Source organism: Otolemur garnettii, unplaced genomic scaffold (assembly GCF_000181295.1).
Source record: "Otolemur garnettii isolate 467f Iridium unplaced genomic scaffold, OtoGar3 scaffold00009, whole genome shotgun sequence".
In the NCBI taxonomy this organism is placed as follows: domain Eukaryota; kingdom Metazoa; phylum Chordata; class Mammalia; order Primates; family Galagidae; genus Otolemur; species Otolemur garnettii.
In genome coordinates this window covers 8608650-8614691 of record NW_003852404.1, presented here as the reverse complement: position 1 = coordinate 8614691, position 6042 = coordinate 8608650, and the positions used below count along the sequence as shown (strand labels likewise).

Below are 6042 nucleotides of genomic sequence, written 5' to 3'. Positions count from 1 at the left end.
TTGTTTTGGCGGGTCCAGGCTGGGGATTCGAACCCGCCACCTTAGGTGTATGTGGCTGGCGCCTTAGCCGGTTGAGCTATAGGTGCCGAGCCCAGTTTGCATTTCTTATCATGAATACATACAGCTTTTGAAATCAGAAGTGTGGTAAAAATTTGCTCCTTCTCCCAGAGGGCAAAATCCCATCAAGATTACAGTTCATCATCTAATCTAGAAACATCTAGTCTAATCTAGAAACTCGATTTCCCCTTCAGCATCCTCAACTCTTTTCCCCTCTGTCCTCTTGGGAGCTCCTCGCCCTTTGGTTTCTGGGTCATAGACTGCAGCTGAGCGAAATGCCTGACTCATCCTGGCTGAGCCACTACAAATCCCTGTACTCACCAAGTCCCGTAGGCCCAGCCATCTTGCTTCCCGCCACCTTGGTGTCCTTGCGACACATCTTTCCCAACAGTCCCCTCACATGGGCGCGTCCACCCCTGGACTCAAGCCTCCAATCTCTCTGAAAAGAGAATGGCAGCCCTAGGTCTGATGCTACCACTTACCGGCTTTGTAGGTTAACTTCGGGGGGCTTCTGTCCCTTCACCTATAAAGATGCATGCGCAGACAGCGCCTGTGGCTCAGTGAGTAGGGCGCCAGCCCCACATACTGAGGGTGATAGGTTCAAACCCAGCTCCGGCCTAACTGCAACAACAACAACAAAAAATAGCCGGGCGTTGTGGCGGGCGCCTGTAGTCCCAGCTACTTGGGAGGCTGAGGCAAGAGAAACGCCTAAGCCCAAGAGCTGGAGGTTGCTGTGAGCTGTGACTTCACGGCACTCTACCGAGGGTTAGTAAGTGAAACTCTGTCTCAAAAACAAAAAAGATGCATGTGCTTCTTCAAGGGTTGTTTATAATGAAGTTTAGCGAATATGTGTCAAACTCTTGGCCTGGTGCCTGATACGACGTCGCAGGTGCTTCAGACTTAATAGCTATTATCATAAGGCTGTTATCCTCATTCTTCCAGAAAGTTGCGTTGTTGAAAAGCAAGGCCCCAGGCCCAAACAAGTTCAGCTCTCTTCCTCTCTCTTCCATGCTGTCTCGTCTTCCTTCCTCATCTTCCCCCCCAAGTCCTCCTTCCAGATCCGGCTCCTGCATCCCGTGTGTGTGGCCCCTTCCCTCCCCTTCCCAGGGGACCTTGTGAAGATCCCGGATGTGAGCTCTCCCATTTGGCATCTACGGTCTTTCTTTCCCACTTAGCTCCTTCCCTTTGCCATCAAACACGCACATCAAGATGGCTCCACCTTCCTGAAAAAATAATTCTTCCCCAGTACCCATCGCTGCCTTTACTCCTCTGCTCGCGGTGACTTCTGTCCCTGCCTCTGAGCTTGAAGAAGGGGGCTGCACCTCTGTCTTCAGAGCCAGTCCCTACTTTGGCTTTTTCTCTCTGACATGAGCCCTGCCACACTAACCCACCCAGCACATTCTCGGGGCCCCCTGGCTGGCCTTCCCCGGAACTCTGGGTTCTCCTCCTGGGAACCCTCTCGACCCTCAGCTCTGGGGCCTGGTGCTGCCCGCCTCTCTCCCCAGCTTGCTCGCTTGTTTCCAGCAGCCCCTTCACCAATTCTCTAACAAACATGAGTCAGCCCTTGGTTGGTCCTCCCACCCCGTCTCCTTCCTCACTAAGAACCCCCCCCACACACACACACACCTGTTCCAGCAGCCACGCCTGTGCCTTTGCAGTGCAGAATGCACATCTCTGCAGGCGGGGCTGCTGGGACAGGACCCCTGGCTTGGGGCCATGCCCAGCGGGAGGGAAGAGGCTCTTTCCTAACTCACAGAAGCCCCTGGATGGGCTACATTGGCCAAGCTTGCCAATCAGTATGTCCAGCTCCCTGTGACGGTCTCTCCTTGGAGTCCTGGGATACCTCCAATTCAACAGTTAGAAACAGAGCTGGGCGCTCCTTTCCTCCCCATCCCCACTCTGGCCTGTTCACTCCTCCACTCCAACCAGTCTCCCTCCTCAGGTCACCATTCTTCCCCCCAAACAAGGCTTTCCTTCTCATTCTTCTCATCCCACTTCTTCCCTCCACCCCCACCCAGGACACACCTGGCTGCCCTCAGGCTCTCAGCAGACCTCCCTGCCTCTCACTCTCTCACTCCCAGGAGGGGGTTGTTTCCCCGATAGGGCATACCCAGCCATGCCTGGAGACATTCTTGATTGTCTCTGCTGGGTTGCGGTGACTGGTGCCCCCGACATCTAGTGGGTAGAGGCCAGGGACACTGCCAAACACCCTACAGCAGGGCAGCCAGACCAGGGATTGTCGGGCGAGCCACAGTAAAGAGGCCCTGCTAGTTCCTGCCTCGCCAGTGCACCCAGCGATTCCAAAAAGCACTCTTCATCAGGCCAGCTCTCCGCCCCACTGCGCAGCTGAGATAGCAGTGACTCCAACTGCTGGAGTCACACCAACTGGAGCCCAGCTAGGAGTCTCATCTGTAAAACGGGCCATGGAGGGGATGGTAGGGTGAGGAATTCGCTTAGCTGAAGGCCAGGCACACGGGACCCGCTCAGTACTTTTCAGTGGTGCTTAAATCCAGTCTCCACTCTCCAGGCCACTGCTCCAGTCCCACCACTGCTCTGCCTCCCCCTGCTCCACCCCTCCACCGTCTGCTCCTCCCTCTACTGCCATCTGCTCCAGCCCAGCTGAGCTCAGTACCTGCTGGACGACTTTCCCTAATCCCCACCTGCCTTTGCCTTCCTGTGGCTGCTGTAACAACGCACCACCCACGAACTCAGTGGCTTAAAGCAGCACATTTATTCTTTTATTGTTCTGGAGGCCCAAAGTCCAAGTTCAGTTTCACGGGCTGAAGTCACAGTGTTAGCAGGGCCGGTTCCTTCTGGAGGCCACAGAGGAGAATCCGTTTCCTTCCCTTTTTTGGATGCTACAGCTTTTTCCTTGCATTCTTGGTTGGCGGCCCCTTCCTCCCTCTCCAAAGCCTCTGATGTAGCATCTTCAAATCTTATACTTGGTCCATCTGGATCCCCCAGAATAATCCCCCATCTCCATCTAGAACTTAAATTATGTTTGCAAAGTTCCTTTTGCCCTTTCAAGTCACATCCACAGGTTCCAGTAATTGGGACTTCGATATCATTGGGTTGGGGGTCATCGTTCAACACGGCACATCCCCTATTCTGAAGCGCCCTGCCCCCGTGCTCTGAATTCTGCCCACCTGACCATGCCTACAGCCAGTGTGTCTCAACCCAGCAGCCTTCTTTGGTCACTCCAGATGCATGATCTCACCCTCTCTGAGGTCCTCACACTCCTTATCTCTTTCAGCATCATTCACCTGCTGCCTGGGGTCACTGCATGTGTCCTAGCAGGCACGTAGACCTTGTCTCTCCAGCTGAACTGCAAGCCCCCCAGACAGCGTGACTTCGGACCATCCCCCACACTCAGCACCACGCCCTCAATGGGTTTTTATTTTCCACCTCCCAAAAGAAGGTGGATGTGAGGCCAACCAAGGCTCATCAACTAGTTTAAAAACACAAATTAGAGGCCAGCTCCTGTTTCCTCTGTGGGAAGGCACCATTGCCCTTCTCTGCCTGTCCCAAGCTTGGTTAAGACAATATTTGGAAAGCAAAGAAGTTGAACTGAACTGATACTTACCTTCTTCCTGCTTCTCTTTTTAAAGGGTTCTCTTTGTATCTGATATGTCTTCTGGACCATTATAAAAAAATTATGAACCAGATCAAGGAACTTCAGGTAATTAATCCTTTTGCTGCTTCTTTTTCTTTTTCATTTCGGCTCCTGCTCGGTATTTATAGAACCTGGTACATTTGAAAGGTGTTTTCCCCTTCTCTGTCATGGTGTCAGTCCATATCTTTCAATAAGTAGAATGATTTCTCCATTTGCACACAGAGACATTCAGACAGGGTGGCTAAGATCTCCCAGGAGGGTGCTGCCCCTATCCCTGCCCCTACCCCTGCCCCGCTCTGCCTCCTGGGCTAACTATAGTATCTGTTTTCCTCTGTCCCAAGCCTGAAAGACTTAATGACTTCAGATCTTGAAAATCATGTTTATTAAACGCAGTGGATAAAATAGAGCTATTCACAGTACAGGCAGTAGAATCAACAAAAGAAATATTCTTTTTTTTTTTTTTTTTTTGAGACAGAGCCTCAAGCTGTCCCCCTGGGTAGAGTACTGTGGCATCACAGCTCACAGCAACCTCCATCTCCTGGGCTCAAGCAAGTCTCCTGCCTCAGCCTCCCAAGTAGCTGGAACCACAGGCGCCCGCCACAACGCCCGGCTATTTTTTGGTTGCAGCCGTCATTGTTGTTTGGTGGGCCCGGGCTGGATTTGAACCCAACACCTTAGGTGTATGTGGTTGGCGCCTTAGCCACTTGAGCCACAGGTGCCAAACCAAAAGAAATATTCTAAAGGCAAATGATCTTTAGGCATTTTATCTTCAGGTAGATATTGCCCTAATAGTGCTGTGTGATAAACAACCACAAAAGTTTAGTGGCATTCAGCAATTACTATTCACTGCTCACTGTGTGAGGTCAGCAGCATGGCGGTTCTGCTGACCTTGGATGGACTGGCTCACTTGTCTGGGTATTGGCTGGACTTTGGCTACTCTGGGCTGGTCTTGCCTGGAAGGACTTGACGCTGCCCCAAAAGTCTCTCATCCTCCAGTGAACAAGGCTGGGTGTGTTCTCATGGAGACTATAGAGGTGTAAGAGAAGACAGGCCCAGTCACACAGTGCTGTCCAATCCTCTGCTGGTGCTATGTCTGCTGACATCCCATTGGCCGAAGCAAGTCGCGGCTGAGTCCAGGGGCGGGGGCAGGGTATGGGTGAGCACTGCAAATTAGCCGTAGACCTAGGTAGAAGGAGGATGAAAAATCAGGACCACCATGCCAATTAATCACATGTATCTGAGTCTCTAAGGACTGGTAAACTTCTATAAATACAAGGTTGGACAATTAAGTTCATAAACTGATCTTAGAAAAAGTGCTATATACCTTATTGCTGAATATCACTACAATTACCTTCAAAGTCCTGCCCTTGGCCATCTGGTGATATTCATCAATGAGGTATATAGCGCTTTTTCTTCGCAAACTTAATTGCTAGACCTTTATACAATGACAGCTCTGATGGCCATTCCAGAAAGAGTCCCAACATTGCTTGGAAGGGTGGACTAGGCGCTGGCATTGGTACATAGCTTCCCCAGGGGAGGACTTCGAGGGAACCCTAGTGATATCAGCAATGAGGTATGTGGCACTTTTTCCGGGATGAGTTCGAGAACTTAATTGTCCGAGCTCACATTTTAGGCTTTGCACACTTTTTTTTTTTTTTGAGACAGAGCCTCAAGCTATCCCCCTGGGTAGAATGCCATGGCATCACAACTCACAACAACCTCCAACTCCTGGGCTCAAGCAAGTCTCCTGCCTCAGCCTCCCAAGTAGCTGGGACTACAGGCGTCCGCCACAGTGCCTGGCCATTTTTTGGTTGCAGCCGTCATTGTTGTTTGGCAGGCCCGGGCTGGGGATTCGAACCCACCACCTTAGGTGTATGTGGCTGGCGCCTTAGTCACTTGAGCCACAGGCGCCGAGCCAGGCTTTGCACACTGTATTCACACCTGCGCAACTCTGCTACAGTAGCACAAAAGCAGCCATAGACAATACGTAAACCATGATAAGCATGACTCTGTTTCAATAAAGTTTTATTTACACAAAGAGGCAAAGCCATATTTGGCATATGGACAATATTTGTCAGCCCCTGGTGTAGTCCATTCTGTAGGTTTTTCAGATATGGACATCAAAACCCAGAGAAGTTGGTGAGCAGTTCAGTTGTCGTACAGTTAATTGACCCCCCCCCCAAAAAAAATTAAGACAAACACTCAGGTCTCCTGGCTCCTAGCTCACTGCTGTTTCTCTGACACCCAGCAGATAATAACTAATAATCTGAGCCTCCATTCACTGAGCACCTATGATGTGCTAAGCACTGGCTAAAAGCTTTCCATCATTCTCTCACTTAATCCTTACAATTTTCTTTCTTTTTTTTTTTTTT

General features: G+C 50.8%; 1 protein-coding gene across 1 annotated transcript in view; it reads left to right on the top strand.

Annotated features, from left to right (window-relative positions):
- FHAD1 (forkhead associated phosphopeptide binding domain 1) overlaps positions 1 to 6042 on the top strand; it is a 119931-nt gene that overhangs the window by 65012 nt on the left and 48877 nt on the right. The window lies entirely within an intron of this gene.